Here is a 24,253-nt window from a genome sequence, read left to right as displayed (position 1 = left end):
TACATGTCTTCCCTGGGCTCGCTGATCTCATCTCATGGTTTCCAATATCATCTTTATGCTGGCGACACCCAGCTTTATCTCTCTACACCAGACATCACTGCGGAAACCCAGGCCAAAGTATCAGCCTGCTTATCGGACATTGCTGCCTGGATGTCCAACCGCCACCTGAAACTGAACACGGCCAAGACCAAGCTCATTGTCTTTCCACCCAAACCCACTTCTCCTCTCCCTCCACTCTTTATTTCAGTCGATAACACCCTCATCCTCCCCGTCTCATCTGCCCGCAACCTCGGAGTCATCTTCGACTGCTTCCTCTCCTTCTCTGCCCATACCCAGCAGACAGCCAAGACCTGTCGAAACTTTCTCTATAACATCAGCAAAATTCGCCCTTTCCTCTCTGAGCACACCACCCAAACTCTCATCCACTCTCTCATTACCTCTCACCTTGACTACTACAACCTACTCCTCACTGGCCTCCCACTTAACCATCTATCCCCCCTTCAATCCGTTCAGAACTCTGCAGTGCGTCTTATCCTCCGCCTAGACCGATATGCTCATATCATCCCTCTCCTCAAGTCACTTCACTGGCTTCTGATCAGGTACCGCATACAGTTCAAGCTTCTCCTACTAACCTACAAATGCACTCAATCTGCAGCCCCTTACTACCTCTCTACCTTCATCTCCCCTTACGCTCCTACCCGTAACCTCCGCTCACAGGACAAATCCCTTCTCTCAGTACCCTTCTCCACCACCGCCAACTCCAGACTGTCTTGTCCGCAAGGAAGGTGAGCCCTTAGGTCCCGTAAGGCCCCGAAGAACCTCAAAGGACAGCCGTGCAACCCCAAGTCTTCACCCGCGGCGACCGACGTTCACCAAGGGTTGAGCCCCCAGCTGCAGGCGGTCAATGGGACTTCAGGAACCAGGAGAGAAGAGGGCAGATGGAAAATGGAGACGTCCAATAACAGGCAACAGTTCAGGGCAGGCAGCTAACAGCGTAGTCAGAATCAGGCAAGAGGTCAAGGCAGGCGGCTAGCAGGGTAAACCGGGAACAGTCCAAAAGTCAAAACCAGAAGCACTAGGAAAACCAACGGAGCACAGGAACAAACGGAGACTGGCCTCGGAAACAGAACCTGAAGCAATGTCCTATCTCAGGCCCGTTCCTTAAATACTGTTCAGCATTCAACTGCCCAGCCCCCATAGGCATAGCCGGCCAATCAGAACCTGGTTATCGACAGAACCCTTCTGATTGGCTCTGTCCTCTCCTTCTCTGCCCATACCCAGCAGACAGCCAAGACCTGTCGAAACTTTCTCTATAACATCAGCAAAATTCGCCCTTTCCTCTCTGAGCACACCACCCAAACTCTCATCCACTCTCTCATTACCTCTCACCTTGACTACTACAACCTACTCCTCACTGGCCTCCCACTTAACCATCTATCCCCCCTTCAATCCGTTCAGAACTCTGCAGTGCGTCTTATCCTCCGCCTAGACCGATATGCTCATATCATCCCTCTCCTCAAGTCACTTCACTGGCTTCTGATCAGGTACCGCATACAGTTCAAGCTTCTCCTACTAACCTACAAATGCACTCAATCTGCAGCCCCTTACTACCTCTCTACCTTCATCTCCCCTTACGCTCCTACCCGTAACCTCCGCTCACAGGACAAATCCCTTCTCTCAGTACCCTTCTCCACCACCGCCAACTCCAGACTGTCTTGTCCGCAAGGAAGGTGAGCCCTTAGGTCCCGTAAGGCCCCGAAGAACCTCAAAGGACAGCCGTGCAACCCCAAGTCTTCACCCGCGGCGACCGACGTTCACCAAGGGTTGAGCCCCCAGCTGCAGGCGGTCAATGGGACTTCAGGAACCAGGAGAGAAGAGGGCAGATGGAAAATGGAGACGTCCAATAACAGGCAACAGTTCAGGGCAGGCAGCTAACAGCGTAGTCAGAATCAGGCAAGAGGTCAAGGCAGGCGGCTAGCAGGGTAAACCGGGAACAGTCCAAAAGTCAAAACCAGAAGCACTAGGAAAACCAACGGAGCACAGGAACAAACGGAGACTGGCCTCGGAAACAGAACCTGAAGCAATGTCCTATCTCAGGCCCGTTCCTTAAATACTGTTCAGCATTCAACTGCCCAGCCCCCATAGGCATAGCCGGCCAATCAGAACCTGGTTATCGACAGAACCCTTCTGATTGGCTCTGTCCGATCTCTCAGGCGGGACTACCGTACTGGCCTCCCAATCTAACTCCTCTGAGGCGGAGCTTCGGGTTCCCACGCCCGAGAGTGAAGGAGACGCCGGCCATCGCACCTCGGCGCCATTTCCCCTACTGGCGCAAACACAGCCCCCATAGCCGGCGATCGAGAGACCGGCAGCCGCGATCGCTGGCTTCCGGCCTCGGCCCTGGACTGGTCGGCCATCACCACGGCGAGCCCCGGCTCCTCGCTGTGGCCTCAAGAAAGCCGGCCTTCGTTGTGGCGGACGCTGTCTCCTGCTTCCCGCGGAGGAGCGGCCGGAGGGAGCGACGGATGTGACACAGACTCCACCCTTTCTGCCTCGCCTCACCTCACCCTATGCTTGGAATAAACTCCCTGAGCCCATACGTCAAGCACCCTCCCTACCCATCTTCAAATCCTTGCTCAAAGCCCACCTCTTCAATGTCGCTTTCGGCACCTAACCATTGTACCTCTATCCAGGAAATCTAGACTGCCTCAATCTTGATTGACTGCACTTTTTGTCCTTTAGATTGTAAGCTCCTTTAAGCAGGGACTGTCCTTCTTTGTTAATTGTACAGCGCTGCGCAACCCTGGTAGCGTTTTAGAAATGTTAAATAGTAGTAGTAGGTCATCCCCAATTTCCTCCGGTGGTTATCTGGGCAGTTGGGGCACTTTTTGGGGACTTGTTCGTGAAAACAAAGGGTCCAAAAAAGCTTCCCAAATTCTCACTACTGCCGCCCTTCTTTTTTCTATTATCGGCCGAGGGCGCCCATCTCTCCTCGGCCGATAAACACGCCCCAGTCCCACCTTCACCATGCCTCTGACACGACCCCGTCAACTTTGTTCATTCCCGCGACAGACTGCAGTTGGAGGCGCCCAAAATCAGCTTTCGATTATACCGATTTGGGAGCCCATGAGAGAAGGGTGCCCATCTCCCGATTTGGGTCGAAATATGGCCATCCTTCTATTTCAAAAATAAGCTGGATAGTGATGCAGCTGCACCATGCAGATACACGAGCTACAGATTTTGTTCCAGCCAGAATCTTTTTATGGAATGCACTATCTGGTCAGCTTTGTCTCTGTGGTAGTTTTACACAGTTTCAAAAGCTGTTTGTGGCTGTATTTTTTGACTATCTCTTGACTTCACCTGACCTCTTCACGGTTAAGTGATGCTGTTGTGTTTTTGTTTTATTTATTGTTGCTTTGTTTTATTATAAATGTTTTTATGAAAACCACCTAGTTATATATAGGTGGTATACACATTTTTAAAGTAAACAAATAAATCCCCAATAGCCTAGTGAATAAGTTGGTTTTCAGGGCTTTACAGAATAGGAAATAATTTTTAATTGAACAAAGTTCAGAAGGAAGATTATTCCAATACTGGACAGCAGCAAAGAAAAAAGATTTAGAAAAAAACATGCTACTTTTTGGATGTTTTTCTCTTTTGAAAATGAGCCCCCTAGTTACTTTTCTTAAAAAGTCCCATGGAGCTGTCTTTGTGTTGTGGTTGCATTTTGTTAAATGTGTCACACATTCCTTACGGTAGGTACTCGGTTCCATCCATCCTCTGGATTTTTAACTCCCTGGGGCCCAATGGGCCATAAAATTCTCCCAGCCCAGCTCTGGAGCAAAAAGCAAAAAAACTTATCTCTAAACCCAATTTTCAAAACTCTCCAATGGTTTTTCCTCATATTCCATGGTCCTCTTTAAGTATAACAAGCAATTATTGTGCAAATTAAAACACAGTAAGTTACCGTATGAACACAGTAATAGTGCATGGCATGGTGCGAATGCCTTATATAACAAATACTCCAATACTTACTGAATTATTGATTCCTGTCCACCTTGTATCATGAAGGCAGCTCCCATGAGTTTGATCAGTTAGGTGAAATTATTATTACCCCTATATTGAATAACATAGAGGAATCCCATCAATTGACTTCCAGTTATAGACCTGTGGCCTCCATACCACGGTTGATAGTGCTCATAGAAGGTTTGGTCTCTAATCAGCTTGTAAAATTTTTGGAAACACTAGTCTCAGTTTGATATTCATCCTAATTTTAGTACTGAAACTGGTAAGTTCGTTGTTAGATACTTTAAGATTACTAATGAATGATGATCATTGTGCATTAATATTATAGTTTGACTTCTCATGCACATTTGAATTAGTTGATCATGATATTTTGCTTGGCACTCTAGATAACTTAGGTATTAGAGGGAAGGTACTAAGCTGGCTTCATCAATTCCTCATAGTACATAAAGTCACAATGGATGATGTTTTTTCTTCAGGGTGGAAAATCTCTTGTGGTGTGCTGTAGGGCTCCCCACTTTCCCCAATTATCTTAATGCATTTATGCACACTTTGGGATATGAATTATGAAATGCGAGATTCCTTTCCTATATATATGCTGATGACATTACATTGGTTCTTCTTATAAGGGATTATTTAAGAACATCTATCCCTCAAGTTCAAACTTGTTTGACTCTCATTGAATCTTGAATGTCAAGGCAAACATTAAAAATAAAAAATGACAACATTAAATTTTTGCCTGTAAATGGACAGTCAGCCCATCTGAATTATACTGTGATTAGAGTGAAAATACAAACTATCAACTGTCTACTAAAATTAAAAACCTAGGCATTTTATTTGACAGGATGTTATCTTTAGAACCACATGTCAATCAACTCATTATCAATGCACACATTGCAGTGTATTTGTAAGTTCTTTGAGCAGGTCCAATTTTGCTTGCTGGTGCAAGAATTATTATTATCACAGATATATTACTGCAACTTGATCTATTTGGGATGCTCAAAGAATTTACTGAAAAAACTATAAACAATCCACAATACTTGCACTGGTTACCTACCAAGGGGAGAATTAAGTTTAACTTTTTTTGTGTTCTGCATAACTTTTTGCATAGTAATCTACCAGCATATACGTGTGCTCATTTCCAATTGGCACTGTTTGACAGGGAACAACGAAGATGTACTAATGGAAGTTTTGCTTTCCCAACTCATAAAGAAAAAGGTCTATACATTTGGTAATTCCTTTACTTATCAAGCTATAAAAATTTGGCAAGAACTTCCTAGAGATTTACAATTAATGTCAGATTATTTGATTTTTTTTGAAGATCAGTCAAAGATTTTTGTCTTGATGATGTTCCAACTCTTTTTATTGTGATCCACTTAGTACTTCATGGTGTTGGTGGAATATAAATTTTAATGTTATGTTATGTTACCACATTCTAATTTATATGGGGGTGGAAAATGGAGAGTTTATGGGGTGGACAGCACCTTGCAGCTAGTGCTGTCACTGTTGATGATATGGATATACTTACTACCTTCTGTAGAAGACTAGTACATACATCTACATTATCTTTGATGCATTTATCATGGCTGCTGCATATAAACCTGTACTCTCCAGTACCTCCATATACCACTTACTACATCCTTCCACTTCTTAACATTTTGTCAGCTTCCACATCCACCCCCTCCCCTGACACACACACTTTACATTATCAGTTACCTCCACTGCACCCCAACACCCCTCAGTTTTATCAAATATTAACCCTACATCCCAGCATCCTCTTGACATTGTTAGCTATCACTCCTATACCCTTAGCATCCCCCAGCTCTTAACAGGGGTTTCACTGGTGTCTAGCAGGGGAAAGGAGTAATCTCCACTTGCTTATGCTCTGTCAGTGGCCTGGGATTACAATGACACCTTTCAACCTTAGCGGTAGTCTCTTAGAGCTACAGCTAGAGGTCAAGCTACCAAATAATAGTTTCATGGATAGTATGTTGAGGTGTTGGGGAGTATCAGTTGAGATACAGGTAACATGGTAAATGCATAACAGGTAGCATAAATATGGAAACCCAATCATTCTATAAGTGCCTAACTGTATATATTTGTGTATAACTTGAGAAATTTTGACTTCTAAATCACATAAAGAAACCAGGGTCATTTACATCAGTAACATAGCACTTTTTGGTATCATTAGCTTAATAGAAGTATAGTGAATAGACACTAGCCATGCTGAAGTTACTTTTTAGAGAATAGTGCCAGTACTATATATGTCCCTGGTTCAGAAAGAATTATTAATTCAGGGTGAGCTTGTACAGTTTTTAAACTGAAGAGAAGAGGTTTGGAGGTGGTGTGCAAATGAGACTGGGGTGTGATAAAATATATAATAGTGATTGTTTAAAATCCATAAATGTTCTGCTTATTGAACGTTTGTGATGAGCATGTACATTGAGAGGAGGGCATGCCTGCAGAGAAGTGTGCATGACAATATCAGGTGATCTAGAGACATCTAACAGCCATTTGATTGACTGATGGCTCAAGCAGTAGGTTTAAAGAGGATTTTTAGCTGAGATGGTTGGTGTGAAAAGAGCTGGTGAGTGAAAATCTGTTTTCTTTTTTTATTTGTAAAAGGAAGAACAGGAATGTGTGTAGGTGCTGAGAAATACTGATTCTGAATAAAACATTCTCTTTGGATAGGAAGGTGAGTGGTGAATAAAACTGAATTGAAGAACTATCATTGAGGAATAACAATATAATCCTCACATACAGAAATCTGATGATTAAGCTGTTTCCTTCTGGTTTAAAGTCTGTGGTGACTGTTGTTAAAATCTGTGAAGCTGTAGGCTATGGGAAAGGGTGGGTTTGGGAATGGAATGAGATGCTGGAGGGAAGGGAGAGAAATAGGGAGCAATGTTTGACCTGGAGGAGGAGGGGTAAAGAGGGAGAATTATGGGACCCATCCTCGACTTATACATGAGTCATAGCATTTTTGATACAATATCCACAGAGGGAAAAGGGAAAATATTAAAATAATTCAAACAGCCCTGCTCAACTTGCTTATATACATGTGACCACTACACAAAACCAAATAAAGTGCAGAAAACCAGCACAAATGAGAATTTAAAAAAAGACAAAGCAAGAAGAGAAAGGAAAGGACTGAAGCCTCAAAAGCTAAATGCCCCCTTAAAGACAAAGTATCAACAACAGGCACTACAGCAGAAACTATCAACGACCCACTCCCTGTCACTATCACAAAATGTGGCATAGGTGGAAAAAAAAGTCAAATGGAACAAAAAAATGCCACCTAGAAAATGTGAACAGTCTCAGTAGGTCAACGTTAAAAAGTCACTCAAAGCTTGTTTGAGTACAAAAAACTAACATAATGGTACCAGAAGGAAAGAACCAGGCACACCCGTTAAAGGGGGCCCGACCACAACCGGGCTGAAGGCCAGCGAAGACAGAAGTGTGGGGGAGGGTACAGGGAGGGCCAGCTAGAGAGCAGAGGTAGTAGTGGGAGGGGAGGGGGCAGGAAAGAAGGGGAGGAGCAAGGGAGGAGGAGAGAGGAATTCGAACTGCACAGGAAGTCCTTTTGAATTTGGAGGCAAGAGAAGAGCAACACTGGGCAGCAGCTCCTGAAATTTTTACAGGCACATGTTTTGTGTCTGCCCTGTGCAGAGCTCACGCAGAGTACAGCCAAAGAAGCTCTTACAGCAGAGCACGATATTCCAGCGAATTGAGAACAATTTTTACGGAACGTAGACATTTTAAACTTTGTGTGGCTGCAAGGCATTTAACTTTCTCCTGCCGGCCCTCGTTTAGCTTTTCCAGGATGGCCGGCCGGCCATCTTGGGTTAGCCACCTATCTCACGGGATTATGCGCACTAGGCTAGAGTCCCACATACGCCGCCCATGGTGCATGGCAGATGGGTTTACCACAGCACGGTTGCCGTTTTTGGCCGGCCACGCGGTGCTCACAATCTGCCGTGCATAGCACGGCACTGAGGCACCACTCGGAAGACCTTGTACACAGCATTGAGCCGAGGCGCAAACGATCTCAGGGAGACGAAAACACCTTTAATGGTACGTCATTTTTGCTCTTCTCTTGCCTCAGCGGCACACCGCACGTTAAGGTGCGGTGATGGCCGGCCAATAATACTTGGCCGCCAGTTACGCGCTATACGTCAATGGACCTTCGAGCCCCGTTGTGGCCGGCCACGCCGTGTTATCTAATTCAAAAAATTAAATAAAGTATCAACAACAGGCACTACAGCAGAAACTATCAACGGCCCACTCCCTGTCACTATTACAAAATGTGGCATAGGTGGAAAAAAAAGTTAAATGGAAGAAAAAAATGCCACCTAGAAAATGTGAACAGTCTCAGTAGGTCAACGTTAAAAAGTCACTCAAAGCCAGTTTGAGTACAAAAAACTAACATAATGGTACCAGAAGGAATGGTCTGAAATCCAAGTAAACATATAATATACTGCAAATAAATATAACAACTGAAAAGTCTTCAATGCATGCATGCAATCCAACCAGCACAAGAAGAAGAAGAACCCAGGGAATGAACCAAGGGTTGGCACTGCCCTTCAATTCAATATAGCATGTATTTCCAATATGGAATGGTAAATCAGTTCTGACAGCTCAGAATACTGCAGCTAGACTCATATTCGGCAAATCAAAATATGAAAGTGCTAAACCCCTACGAGAAAAGCTACATTGTCTCCCACTCAAAGAACGCATCAAAATATGTACTCTAGTTCACAAAATCATCCATGGAGACGCCCCAGCCTACATGTCAGACCTAATAGACCTACCACGCAGGAATGCCAAAAAATCATCCCGCACATTCCTTAATCTTCACTTCCCCAACTGTAAAGGTCTAAAATACAAACTAATGCATGCATCAACCTTTTCCTACCTGAGCACACAATTCTGGAACACGCTGCCGCACAACTTAAAAATGCTCTATGAACTAACCAACTTCCGCAAAACACTGAAGACCCATCTCTTTAACAAGGCATACCACAAAGACCAACAAATATGAACTCCAATACAAATATCCAGAACTGCCTTACAATATCTGCTTGCTAAATTACTAATATGTTCTATCATTATCATGCTGGTTTGTTAAACTACTATTATGTTTTATCATTATCATGCTACTCAAGATCCTTCTATAATGCTAAATGTATATCTTCTTATATGCTTCCACTATTCATGATGTATTGTAAGCCACATTGAGCCTGCAAAGAGGTGGAAAAATGTGGGATACAAATGCAACAAATAAATAAATCAGCATTTTTTAAATATAATATCCACAGATATAAATATAATATATAAATATAGTTTAACTGAAAAGTCATCAGTGTATGCATGTAATCCAAACAGCACCGAATGAAAAATCCAACAAGGGGCCTCTCATTTTGCTGAAGCTTTACTTCTTTACCTCTGATTCAGCTTTGGTGAAACTAGGGGCCTCTTGATGGGGTTTTCATCCGGTGCTGGTTGGATTGCATGCATGCGATGAGGACGTTTCAGTTAAATTATATTTATTTATATATTATATTTATATTTATGGATAATATATCAAAAATTCAAAAATGCTGATTTAAACTGAATTAGAACTAATTTACCAGTCCATATAGGAAATATATGCTGTACTGTGTTGAAGGGCTGTGTCAACCCCTTAAAATCTTCTCAGAAATTAAAATACAAGGTTGATTGGTAAAGTTCTCTCCATTAGGAACTTTTATGACTGATTCATTTTAAGCATTTCCACTCTGAATAATGGTGACAGTATGAGATATCTAAGGATGCAAAACACAACTACACTGAAGATTTATTCTGTGTTCAATTTTTCATTTCCCCTATTACTAAGATTAGGAGAACTGGTTCATTCCCTCTATTTTAGAAGTAGAAACAGTTAATCTTATGAAAATGGAAATAGACTGTAGGCCTGTTGTATTTGACTCCCTAATTCGCTCTAACAGTAAAGGAGCCCAGTGAATGTCAGTGGGTGATGGTTGGACGAGATAAAAGTTGCCCACTGACAATCAAATGATAGCTGCACTATTAGTTAGAGAGGCTTAGGAAATTGTTTAAATGGGTTCAAAGTGAAGCAGGACTTAAGAAAGGAATTTTATCTTTAAATTATATATGCCAAATTGTATTTCCTTTGCACAGTATTTCTTGTCTGCACTGGAACATTATAAATATATTGGAAAATGTGCATTATTTCTCTGAAACCTACTAGTACAATAAGATAAACCCTGATTAATATTTTCCAGGCTTCAGGTGAAAAAAATTGTTAAATATTTATATAGTTACATTTCATAATATCTCACAATTCTAAGGGACTAGGGCTTATCAGGGCCTGAATCACTAAATACTTTTTTTTCCTATAGAGACTGAATAAGAGAAAACCCTCAGCAAGTCAGAGATACTTCAGACAGCGAACACACATTGGATTTTCCATTTAATATCCACAGTGGTTGAAATTTTTGTACGATTTCTTCACTTAGCAGGTACATTTTGAAATAAAACTGTTTGAGAAAAAGAGAATGTCTTGCTACAAGTGTCTGCATCTTAGCATTGGAAATGGAGAGTATTATTCAATATCACAAAATTAAAATACTTCTAAGTGAACTATTTCTATGTAAAAGCAGAAGTAATTTTTTTCTACATGAATCCTCAAATTCTACAAAAAGCACAAAAAAATTGCATGCCCAATTTGTGTGTACAATTCAATTGAATAATGCGCTAATTAGCACCAATGAGTACCTTTTAAAGAAGAAATTCTTAGCACTAATTAGAATTAATGAAAATGTACACATGTAAGTTTAGGCAAGGGATTCATGCCTAAATTTTATGTGTGAGACAGAAAAGGGGTGCCGTAATGGGAGAGTCATGGGCAGATCGGGGGCATTCCTTTAAGTTATGTGCATGAGTATAGAATAAGTTGGGATATGCGTCTAATTTAGATATGAGGATTTACACCATGTTTCCATTGGTATAAATGGCCACATCTAAATGTAGTCACAGTTCCAGGGCATAAGTGATATTCTATAAATTGTGCCTAACTTTAAGGGCAGTTTATATAATAGCACTCAATTTGGGGGGGGGGGGGGGGTCAGTGTCAATTTTTTAGGTGCCATATATATTATGTCAAGTAATAAATGATATGTCTCAGAAACTATCAGAATGTCTTACATTTTTTGGAATAGTTTATTTTTTTTATCATACCACTTTAATGAGCTAGAAATACAATTCTTGTCACTAATTAGCGAGGAGCCTATTTACTAAGGTGCATAATGTGTTTAATATGGCTTTTTACTCTTTCTAACAATGCAGCACTGCTTTAGCAATTAATACAGCATGTTGAGTGCTAGCGCATGCTAATTGCTGTGTTAAACAGCTAGCCTGGAAATTGCAATTAGTGAGAATGGAATGGGCAGGGGTACCACACCTTATGGTTAACAGCAGATAACACAGAGCACTTAATGATGTCTCAAGAAATGTAGCTTATTATATTATACATTAATGACCACGTTTTTAATGAATTAAGTTTAAAATATATTAGGACCCTTTTATCACCTGGCGGTAGGGTTACTACTTGGTTTGTGCGTGATAAATCAGCCCTACCATAGGGCTTGTCCCAGAGCTTGGTGGCAGTTCATGATCTGCCATGCGCCATTTCCAGCACTAGAAAACATTTTTGTATTCTAGCACCAGTGGGCAGGAATTGGGTGTGCCTGGAAGGGCCCTCACTGGCTCCTAAATAGGAGGCTGTAAGGGCTCCACAGTAAAGAGCCATATGGCAATATTTAATTATTGCATGGCCATCTACTGCTTCCTGCAAAAAAAACAATGACTTATTTGTGGCAGTAAAAAGTGGCCTCGGCACAAAGCAATTCCACATGCTGACTCCACCGTGGGCCACCTTTTATCGATGCTTGGTAAAAGGGCACCATAGTCCACTTTTAACTAGTTACATTTACTTAGTTACTTTACAACTCTGGATTTGTAAGAGGGGGAATATTGAGGAGATGCACTGGCCTCATTTCTTTATTTACCTACTTAGTCTTCTCTTGCTTCACATGATAACTGGTCATCAGCCAATCCTGAACAATAAGAAATATCAGCTCCACATACTTAATAGCCTTCACAAGAAACATGTCTGCCTGGATCCTAATTTGGATATCGTCTGCAGACAGACAGCATGTGGCATCCAGATCTTTAATCAATGCCTTTAAATGCTTTAGAAATACATTTTGAGGGGATAAAGGAGTTACAGGTCCAGGCCAGGTTTGGGACACATCCAGTGGTGTGCTGGTAAATTTTTAACAACAGGCTCTCTCCCCGGTCCACCTCAGCGCCCTCCCCCCGTCCACCTCTGCGCCCCCCGTCCACCCCTGCACCCCCCACCCACCTCTGCGCCCCCCCCAAAAAAAATTGCAGAGCTGGCTATACCCGGGGGGGGGGGGGGGGCAGCAGCCAACACATTACTCTCTCCAGGAAAAAAAAATTAAATGATCCCAGGTTCCAATCTAATTCATGTTTAATATGGGATAAAATGCTATAAATAAGTAAATAAACAAACTTTTAATGTTCAGCACCTGATTCTCAAAGTGGACATATTCCAAACACTATAATGAAAATAAAATTATTTTTTTTCTACCTTTGTTATCTGGTGACTTTGTTTCTCTGATCATGCTGGTTCAGTATCTGATTCTGCTGCTCTCTATCTGTTCCCTTGACTCCGTTTCCAGGGCTTCCTTTCCATTTATTTCTTTTCTTTCCTCCTTTCTTCTTCATTTCTGGTCCTCCGCATACTTGACTGTACAGTGGATTCAGCTTCTGCCTATTTTCTCCATCCATGTGCAGTTTCTCTCCTCACTTCCTTTTCCCTCATCTAATCTCCTTCCTCTATCTTCCCTCCATGTCCAGCATTTCTTCTCTCTCCCTTCCCTCCCCTCCATCCATGTCCAGAATTTCTCTTGCTCTTCTCGCCATCCATGTCCAGAAACTCTCCTCTCTCCCCTGCCCCTCTCTATCCATCCATACCCAGCAATTCTCTTCTCTCCCCTGCCCCCTCTGCCCAGCAATTCTCTCCTCTGCCCATCCATGCCCAGCAATTCTCTCCCCTGCTTCCCTCTGCCCATCCATGGCTAGCAAATCTCTCCCCTGCCTCCCTCTGCCCATCCATGCCCAGCAGTTCTCTCCCCTGCCCCCCTCTGCCCATCCATGCCCAGCAATTCTCTCCCCTTACCATCCATGGCCAGCAATTCTCTCCCCTGCCTCCCTCTGCCCATCCATGCCCAGCTGTTCTCCTCCCTTGCCTCCCTCTGCCCATCCATGCCCAGCAGTTCTCTCCCCTGCCCCCCTCTGCCCATCCATGCCCAGCAATTCTCTTCCCTGCCCATCCGTGCCCAGCAATTCTCTCCCCTGCCTCCCTCTGCCCATCCATGCCCAGCTGTTCTCCTCCCTTGCCTCCCTCTGCCCATCCATGCCCAGCAGTTTTCTCCCCTGCCCCCCTCTGCCCATCCATGCCCAGCAAGTCTCTCCCCTGCCCCCCTTTACCCACCCATGCCCAGCAGGTCTCTTCCCTGCCCCCCTCTACCCACCCATGCTCAGCAGGTCTCTCCCCTGCCTCCCTCTACCCACCCATGCCCAGTAGATTCTCCTCCCTCCCCTGCCGCTCCGAAGCATGTCCAACAATGTCCTTCGCCCCCACCCTCCCCTCTCGCTCCCCTCCGTCTTTTTTTAATTACTTCCGTCGAAGCGCTGCCATTTAAAGCCCTCCTGCGCACTGGCCGTCTCCAGGCTTCCCGTGCTTCATTCGGATGATGTTCTTGCCTTAGTCCCGCCTTCATTCTGACGTCATTTCCTTTTTTCGCGAAGGCGGGACTAAGGCACGAACATCATCCGAATGAAGCAGGGGAAGCCTGGAGACGGCCAGCATACAGGAGGGCTTTAAATGGCGGCGCTTCGACGGAGGTAATTAAAAAAGACGGAGGGGAGCGAGAGGGGAGGGTAGGGGCGAAGGACATCGTTGGACATGCTTCGGAGCGGCAGGGGAGGTAAGCATGGCCTGTGATGGCGCCCTCCTGCCATGCTTACCTCCCCTAATGGAGCCGGCTCGCCCCCAACAACAACCGGCTCGCAAGAGCTGTCAAAATTTAACAAGCGGCAATTGCGAGCCGGTGCGAGCCGGCTCCAGCACACCACTGGACACATCTGACCCATCAGTAGTATGAGCAAACCACTGTGTATCTATCAACAATGCCTATCTGAGCTAACCTCTATATCAGCAAATCATGATCAGCTAGATCAAATGCAGCTGATTTCCTTTTATCCAAACTCATTCTTATATCCACTAATAGTGGGCTTACCGCTTGCTAAACTGAAAGTACCACCGGCTACCACAGCAGCCTGGTGTTAGTCCTCACACCCAGGAAGCACTATTTCTCGAACTACAAAAAAAAAAAAATTGTAGTGTCAGCATTTATCCGGCTCTAATTGGGCAGTGCCGCTCGCTGCTCGGTTACTGCTGGGTTAGCGCGGGAGCTCTTACCGCCACCACTGCGGTAAAAGGGGGTCTCAGTGCACATCAACACACGCTGACACCAATGCAGGCCCCCTTTTGCCACATCTTAGTAAGGACCCCCATTTGTTCTTTTCCCCCAAGCGTTCCTTTTCTGGATTCAATCTTTATTCTTCTTCTACCTTCAGAGTAGATTTAATTCTAGCTGCTTCAATCCATGAAGTCACAGTAGCGACTTTTTCGATATGTTAACTGCACAACTACTTTCCTCACATTTAACACAGATATTTTGCATTTGGCAATGTATTAATTTTCACTATTACTGTGTGATAACTGGAAATGTTAGCACACTTTAATAAACAGAGGCCAGAGTGTATTCAATTAGATTGTTCAGGAATACTGAATTTGTTAATTTGTTCTTCATGCATCAAAAGATGACAGCCTGAGCTGTTGCAATGTGTTTCATATTAAAGGATGTAGCAAGAACTATTGTTATCTATCTATTTCAGTCCCACAGCTCAGCCCAACTTCAAAAACATGAAAATTACTTTCTTTACTTCACGAAGTATTGAGGGGAACATATATCAGGAAAAGGAGATCATAAAAACATGTTTCATATTTATTAGACCAAGGTCCTAGAAGTTTTCTTCTGAATGTACAAAAAAGTATTTTCTAATAAGTTTAAAGTGGAATTTATTTATGCACCAGCTTGGTGCACTGAACAGTAGCCTATCAGTGAGCATAACAAGCTAAGAATTAGACATGCTGGCATTCAGTTCCCTTACAGACACACTGGGGCTCATTTTCAAAGCACTTAGACTTACAAAGTTCCATAGGTTATGCAACTTTGTAAGTCTAAGTGATTAGAAAATATACATTTTTTTTGTGACAATATACATTCTGCTACCTCACCTACAAACTTCAACTGGAAGCTCTCATGGGCACAGAAATACCTAATGTACCTTTGAATTTAAAGAAATGAGTAAACAAAATTAAATCAATATTCTGTAGATTCAAATTCTAGAGCATAGATATGGAAAATTGTGGGGATTCAATAAAATCAAATCTTTTATCAAGTATCCATTTTGTAAAGTGCTATGTCAATTGCAAACAACATGGTCTATTCAAATTGCCCCAAAATAGAAGGAAACCTTTCACACACAATTCCCATATATTTGTTTATTTTACAACTTTGAATACTTCAAAGGGAAGGAAATGGTAACCTTTCTTAATATTCTTCAAAAGATCTTTTGAACAAGTTGATATTGGCCCCATTTCTCCCATTCTAGAACTATAGTAAAATGTCTTCTAGAAAATAGAACCAATAATTTTCAAAGAATGAGGAAAAAAAAAGAAAAGTTTGAAAATGAGTCAGCTCTCAGATTTGACATGCATTTGTTTTGAAGTATATTTATTTTAGCAGGTGGCCTAGTCGCTCCAACAGTTCGCTAAAAGCTAGCCACACTGGCATTCCTTGTGAGCTACGCAACTCATTTTATCTCCCACTGCCTCAAGTACCCATTTAGACTGCAACCTCTTTTGTGAAAGGACTTATTGGGAGTACTTCTATAAAGTGGATGCCAACACTAGCATGCACCAATTATGCATATATGTGGACATAGGCAAATAAATGCCAAACTTTCACCTAAGTGCTATTTTGTAGATACAAGGGGGCAATATCAAAATCAAAGGAGGGAGCCTGGATAACTCCTGTGGTTGGTGGTGAACCTATAAATTCAATGTTGGGGCCATATCTGGCAACTGACATACAATTGGGGGGGGGGGGGGGGTTGACCACTAAAATCATAGCAGGTTACGCCAATATTCATTTACGCAGGTCTAACTGGCTGCTAAACTTAGCCAGATAGACCTTGGTGTTAACAAGCTATGTTGCACGGCATAGCTGGTGACCGGACTAACCGCTAAGGAGGAGATTCTATATATGGTGCCTAACAAAATCCGCACGGAAAACATTTTCGCCTGAAAGTGTTCTATAAGCAGCACCTAGCTTTAGGTGCGGTATATAGAATACACTTAGTTGATATCCCAGCACCTAAAACTATGTGTATCCATTTACACCAATGAAAACATGGCATAAAGCCAGACACATACATTTAGGCGTAATGAGACATATTCTATAACTATGCGCGTACATTTTAGAATGCCCATGAAATACCCATTTCTCCACCCATAACCCTTCTTGCCTCCATGCATTAAAATTTAGGTGTTCTGCATTACAGAATACGCTTAGCAATTTGTGTGTATAAATTCTAATCATTATCAATTAGTGCTTATTATTGCTTGTTAAGTACTGTTAAAACAACGCTGATTGGCTTGTTAAGCCAATTAAGTTAGGCGTGCTTTTATAGAATCTACTTGGATTTCAGTGCAGAACACTATGCATGCTGTACAGAATCCAGGGGTAAGTGGTAATATTCAGCCGAGATAGCCAGCTATCTCACACTGTGTATTAGTGCTTAGTTGGCTTAAGGCTATTTAACCAGCCAGTAGCCATTCCTGGTTGGTTAGTTTTACATATTGGCCAGAAGCACATCTTCCACAGCACACCTTTACAGATAGACATATATATGATCGGAGCATGGGTGGCATTCACACTTATGTTTGTAACTTATAGAGTGCTATTAGTTACATATGTATCTCCAGCAATTGGGCGCGAGTATTAACATCAACTGTCTGACTGTTGTAAATGCTCACGCCTAACTGTATACATGTATTTATACTTGATTATGTAGATGCCTACATTCCTTTACACAACATGCTCAAATCATGCACCTATATTTAGGTGCACCTGCTTTAGAATTTCTCTCTTTGAGTCTGAACACCAAGAGAGATATTTTCAAAAGGATGTTCAAGTCAGAATAAGGATGACCCATCAGAACATTCAAAATGAACATCCATCTCATATGTATTTTTGAACAGGAAATTTGTCAAGATTTCCTGTTTGAAAATATGTGAGACAGATGTTTGTGTGCTTGAGACATGCAGCATGAAAAGCCATTTTACAAACTGGAATGTCCAAATTATGAATGGGGCAAACCAAGGAAAGTGGACATTTGTATGGCAGCATTCTTAGAAAATGACTACACAGATGAGTATGTTATAATGCCTTTGTATTGCTCCATGGTGCGACTGCACCTTGAATATTATGTTCAATTAGAAAAGGTACAGAGAAGGGTGTTGAAAATGATAAAGGGGATGGGACGACTTCCCTATGAAGAAAGGCTGAAACGGCTAGGGCTCTTCAACTTGGAGAAAAGACAGCTGAGGGAAGATATGACAGAGGTCTATAAAATAATGAGTGGAGTGGAACAGATAGACATGAATCACTTGTTTACTCTTTCCAAAAATACTAGGACTAGGGGGCATGCAATGAAGCTACAAAGTAGTAAATTTAAAACGAATCAGAGAACATTTGTCTTCATTCAGCATGTGATTAAACTCTGGAATTCATTGCCACAGAATGTAGTAAAAGCAGTTAGCTTAGTGGGGTTTAAAAAAGGTTTGGATGGCTTTGTAAAGGAAAAGTCCATAGACCACTATTAAAATGGACTTGGGGAAAATCCACTGCTTATTTCTAGGATAAACAGCATAAAATGTATTGTACTGTTTTGGGATCTTGCCAGGTACTTGTGACCTGGATTGGCCACTGTTGGAAACAGGATGCTGGACTTGATGGACCTTCGGTCTGTCCTAGTACGGCAATACTTATGTACTTATATGTTCATGCGTAGTAGAGGGGCAATCTGGTGATTACTACAGTGGGCAGTAATCCAAGAGACCCAGATTCAAATCATACTTCAACTCTTTTATTTTGTAATTGTGAGCCCTCCAGGAACAGAAAAATACCATTTGGTACCTAAATGTGCACCATTTCAATAACCTTCAGTTATACTAGGTATTTTTTTCTGATCCTGTAAAGCTCACAATTAAAAAAAAAAGAGTTCAAGTAGGATTTGAATTTGAGTTCTTTGGGTTACAGTCCACTGCACTAAATGCTAAGCTGTTTCTCAGATCTGTATGTTGCTCTTTTCTGAATGCCCATAATAACTGAAGCTGTCACAGATCCTGGGATTCTTTTGCAGTTTCACATTCAGGGGAGAGGGAGGGGGCAGCAACCACTGGGAGATTAAGGAGGTGTCATGTTTTAATACCTCCAAGGTCCAGCTGCTCAATCAGAGGGCCTTTTTGTACCCAAGACATGATTGAAACAGGTCTAATTACGGCTGTTCTTCTTTTTAGACTTGGATATTTCCTTCCCTTTGGCAATCACTGTTGGGCTTCCTGATTTTGGGCCCTTCCGAGTCCCATCCAAAACATGCTATTTGGACATACTGCGGTGTTGGATGTCCAAATCCTGCTTTTGCAAAATTGGGATTTGGACATTTCAAGCACATGAACATCCATTTTGGGACATCCATATGCTTCGAAAATAAGCTCCTAATTATGCTACAAGCCACCTTGATAATTATTTGGAAAGGCAGACTAAAACATTCAAAATTAGAAAATTAACATTCTGATGAATATAAAGGCTCTGTTTAAGCAACGCTGTAGGTGCACTAACATTTTTAGCATGCTCTAAAAATTAGCACATGCTAACACTAGGTATATATTTATTTATTTGAAACATTTGTATCCCACATTTTCCCACCCATTAGCAGGCTCAATGTGGCTTACAAAATACCGTAAAGGCAAACGCCAAGTCCGGTAGGGGTAAACAAATATAGATTGAAATAGGGGTCAGGTAAGGTTAGGGTATAATGTACAATAAGAGTCAACGATAATAAGGAATATATATTGGCCAATACGATCTAAGGTTATGTTTGTGTTGCAGAGTTGAAGCATTTAAGTAGGGTCATTGGGATAGGCCTTGCAAAACAGGTAAGTCTTTAATGAGCTATAACTACTGCTGACCACTTTTTAGTGTAGCTTAGTAAAAGGACCTCCCAGTGAGTAACAACAGCAGGAATGAAAAAAAAAACAGAACCAAAGATCTCAGTGTACAGAATACTATAATCCTGGTGCCATAACTACATTTTATATTATTTCCTCTTCCTTAACCCTTAAGTCCACAGCTCTATATCATAGGAATAATAATAATATTAATAATAATCATAATCATCAGCTAACCCCTACCCTCTAATACACCCCCCCCCCCAATCAGCAATTTTTGGAATACTCCCACTTAATTGAGAGGAAGGCTTATTGCACCATAGTCCACAATGTTTAAATATCACAATTTTAACTTCTGTTATCTATTCAATATCAAACTCCTCTCCCTTTGCATGTTGTCCAATATGGTCTCCATATTGCTTGAAACCTCTGTCATCTCCTAGAATCACCCTGCCCTGTGTCCTGTCTTTCCATTACTAAGAGTTCAAAAATTAAACCTTTCCACTGGGCCAACCCAGAGTCTATTGATTCTCTCCAATTTATCAAAATAATTTTCTTTGCCAATAGGATTTCTCTATCGACAAACTCCTTGTTTCCTTCACTGGAACCCTGAAAAATGAAATATGTGGGTTGGAAAGGAATGACAATACTTAAAATGAAAGCTAATAGCCCCTCAAGCTGCTTCCAAAAAGACTGGACCCTAGTACAATACCAAAACATGTGTGTCAATGTAGCTTTGGGCACACCACATTTTGGGCAACTTCCATCTGATCTTAATTTTGCCTTGAGAGCCCTCCATGGAGCAATGTATGCTCTAATGTATTTTCAGGGACATGTTTTTTGTGATCAAGCCTATATTAAAAAAATTTGTTTTTCAGGAGGTCAGCATCTATTGACCAGCTCCAGTCATGGCTCCATGTTCTCGCCAGTCCTCATACTGCTTGTCTGGAGTTAGATTTTGCACATGTTGGCAGAAGTGAGTACGTTTCAGTATTCTTGTGTCTTTAATCTGTAAACATCATTTTAGAACCTATGCTCTAGCTGCTATAAGAGTTGAACCCAGTAACACCCTTTTACCAACCAATGGTAGTAGAATAGACAGAAATGGATTGTGTTTAAATAGAATATATAATCACTTCCTGGTTCATCTCATAGATTGGCAGTGTGCACACCAATTTATCTAGCTAAACTTTGGGCCCAACCATGTATCAAACATGTACTTGATAAGAGATATATCAGCTGAATTTCTAAAGCCATAAGTGTATAGTCAGAAGTGTGCCTTATCGGGCCCCAAATTTATGGTGCCACCATTTTTAAAGGGAACTTTTCTTGACAACTTGTTGAAAAGATTTTAATAGGGTAAAAAATGTAAAAAAAAAAATAGTAAAATAATTATCACAGAATGCTGCAATCTTTCATAGTGGCAATGGATTTTGTGGACATAAAAAAATTTAATTAAAGCAATTAAATTGACACATTATTATTAATTATGGTTCTAATGAACAAATCTTTTATAAATCAGACAGTTGGCAACAAAATAATTGTAGATCAGCTGCTGAACTGCTGTGCTGTCAGACTAACTAAATGGTTGAAGCTAACTTCTACACAATAGAACAGTTATAATAATAAACATTTGATATTACCGATCGAAAACCAATTATTTAACTATAAAAGGGGAATTGTTATATACAATACATTCTTATAGTGTGCATCTTCACTGGGATATATCAAGGGCCAATATAACCAATTGTTATTGCTTTTCTTCTTCAAAAAAGAAAGAGATGAAATAAGAAAATATCACAGACATGAATAAGTGGTTGCCTTCAGTCTACTACTGAGGGAAGATAACATGGCCAAGTCCACAAGTCCAAGCAGGAACAGGAGGGTAGGAGTTGTAAGAGAGTGGACAGTGGTGAGTGAATTGAGTGTCCAGTAGGGGATGATGAGTGGGATGGACAGGGCTTAAGGAGAATGTATAGGAATCAATTAGAATGGGACAGAGTTGCTGAGTGTTAGGCTTTTTGGAAGAAAGTCTTGTTTGTGAGAGGGTGGTGTGGTAAGGATGTATGCATTAGAGCGGTTTGTTGTGAAGAAATATGTATGGCAGACTCCACATTTATCACTGAATCGGGTGCAGTATAAGGGTATGATGGCATTCCCCTCTGTTGCGGCTTATCTTGATCTGACAAGGGGCTTCATGGCTTTTTCATTTCAGTCACATCACTGTCTGTGTTTGTCGTTCAAAGGTTTTTGTGACTGGAATTTGCACCTCTAGGTGTGCTAAGGTTTGTTTACTGGCAGGACAGACTGGCAGGACAGACTATCTGGTGTACACTGAGTGGAGTAGTTTTGTGCTGTGTTGGCCTGTCAGCTTGGAATTCCCTCTCATTATTCAGAGTGCTGCATCAGAGTACTGCACAAAATGTTCCTTCTTCAACAGTAGGAGGGAGGGACTAATTGAGGAACACATAAGCCATATTTCTGACAGCAGGGTTCCATTCAGCTCCTTTCCCCTCTTAATTTTTTCTTGAGAACACTGGGTTAATTTATTGTATTAGGATGCTCATGTCTTGAGGGGGTGGGGGTGCTCAGTTATGGCCTACCTTTACACTTGTGGTGGTAAATGTGAGCCCTCCAAAACCCACCCAAAACCCATTGTACCCACATCTAGGTGCCCCCCTTCACCCATAAGGGCTATGGTAGTGGTGTACTGTTGTAGGTAGTGGGTTTGGGGGGGGGGATTGGGGGGCTCAGCACACAAGGTAAGGGAGCTATGTACCTGGGAGCTTTTCCTGAAGTCCATTGCCCCCTAGGGTGCCTGGTTGGTGTCCTGGCATGTCAGGGGGACCAGTGCACTAAGAATTCTGGCTCCTCCCACAACCAAAGGGCTTGGATTTGGTCATTTTTGAGATGGGCGTCCTCGGTTTCTATTATGCCTGAAAACCGGGGACGATCATCTGTAAGGTCGACCATCTCAACATTTAAGTTGACCATCTCTAAGGTCGACCTAAATGTTGAGATTTGGGCGTCCCCGACCATATTATCGAAATGAAAGATGGACGCCCATCTTCTTTTGATAATACGGGTTTCCCTGCCCCTTCGTGGGGCCGTCCTGCGAGGACACCGTCATGAAAACTTGGGTGCCCCATTCGATTATGCCCCTCTGGGTATCTTCCCCACACAAGGAATGGGGAGGCAGGGCCAATTTGTCTTTTCTGAGTCACCAGGGCACTTTGGAAGCTCCTCTTCGCAGTGAGTGGATTATGGAATCAGTGTTTGTTTTCAATTCAGTGCTGGATGGTGCGACGCCCCATCATGCTGATTTCAACATAGATGCAGCCAGTGTAACAGAGCACACCAGCTTCTCATTGTCCTGGCTTATGGGGTTGGGGTCAGGAACAAGTTATTAGGCCAACATTGCCCAGAGCCATTTGATTGTCTGTGCAACACATTTTCACCCATTGATTTGGAGATTTTATAGGGATGGCTCCAGCATTACCTATAATAAGACTAATTTCAATTGTTGTGGAATGGATTTTCTTTGGGATTTGTTATTCTATTTGATGGTCTGTGCCTGTCTCACCAATGCTGCAATGTGCCTTTTATAGCTCTTCACCAATCAATGAGAAGTTGGGGAAAATGTTGCAATTGGGCCACACTCTGGGGTCTTTCCAGGACCCTCCCTTTCAAGAATTTGCTGTGCCACCCTTAAAATTTCCATTCAATACATAATTTATCTTATCCTATTGGATGCAGTGTCAATAGGCTTATTGTTTCCAATTTGTTTTCAGGAGGCCTTATTTGATCAGGCTGTCAAGATCTGTGGTCCAACATCATTCCTATGGTGGTGTGGAGGGGCATACATAATGTCAACGTGTTGGAACAGTTGCATCAGAAGGCAAATGCCAATGTCTTCAGGTCTATCATTGTTTATGATGGATGGTGATATCTCATTAGTTATTGACTTTGGCCTGTCCTGGGCTTTATATCCCTGATGGGATATACCTTTCCAATATTAGGATCAATATATTTCTCAGTGCACTTCAGGATAGTTCAGGACTATTAGAAGCTTATTTTGGAGGCAGACAAGCTGCAGCTCTCAGTGTGGAGGAATAATGACAAGTTCAAAACTGTCACCATTTGTGGCAGAAAAAAATGGATTGTCAGACTGGGATATGGCTGTGGAATTTGGGAAAGAAAATGGAAATGAAGGGAGCAGTAGAAGCTATTATTTTGCATGTATCATCACAGCAAGTAGATGTGTGACCCTACGGTACCTAAAGTCTCATGAGTGTGCTAATGCTATGTCAATATGTTCCTTGTTGCTGGTCACTAGAAGCTAGTTTGTCATTGACTAGCTGATTGGGGTGAGGAAACAGGCTGCTCTGGATGGGGCTGAGGAAAGGCATGTTGGAGTAATGTTGAAGAATGGAAATTTTAAGGTTATGTGTTGTGTATATTTCAATAAAGATGCAGTCAATGTATGTTGCACTGTTGGCAACAGATAGTATGCAAGACAAACCACTTAGTGGCAATTTCATCTAAGGCCAACCAAAGTGTATCCTGCCAAACAGTAGCTTGACCATCAACAGGCAAGCAAGAAAAAACACTAGGCAGCTGATACCTTTCTGTCGGTGGCTCGATTCATTTTTTTTTAAATATCTATCTTCATAGCATCCTGTGCAAAGATAAGTTCAGGGAAATTAGAAGAGCAGTGAACAGATTGCACATAAACTGTGGATAGTCTAATAATCCAACCTCCATAAACAAAATTCAAAT

The sequence above is a fragment of the Microcaecilia unicolor genome, chromosome 5, assembly GCF_901765095.1.
Source record: "Microcaecilia unicolor chromosome 5, aMicUni1.1, whole genome shotgun sequence".
Lineage (NCBI taxonomy): Eukaryota > Metazoa > Chordata > Amphibia > Gymnophiona > Siphonopidae > Microcaecilia > Microcaecilia unicolor.
This window is presented reverse-complemented; position numbering follows the sequence as displayed.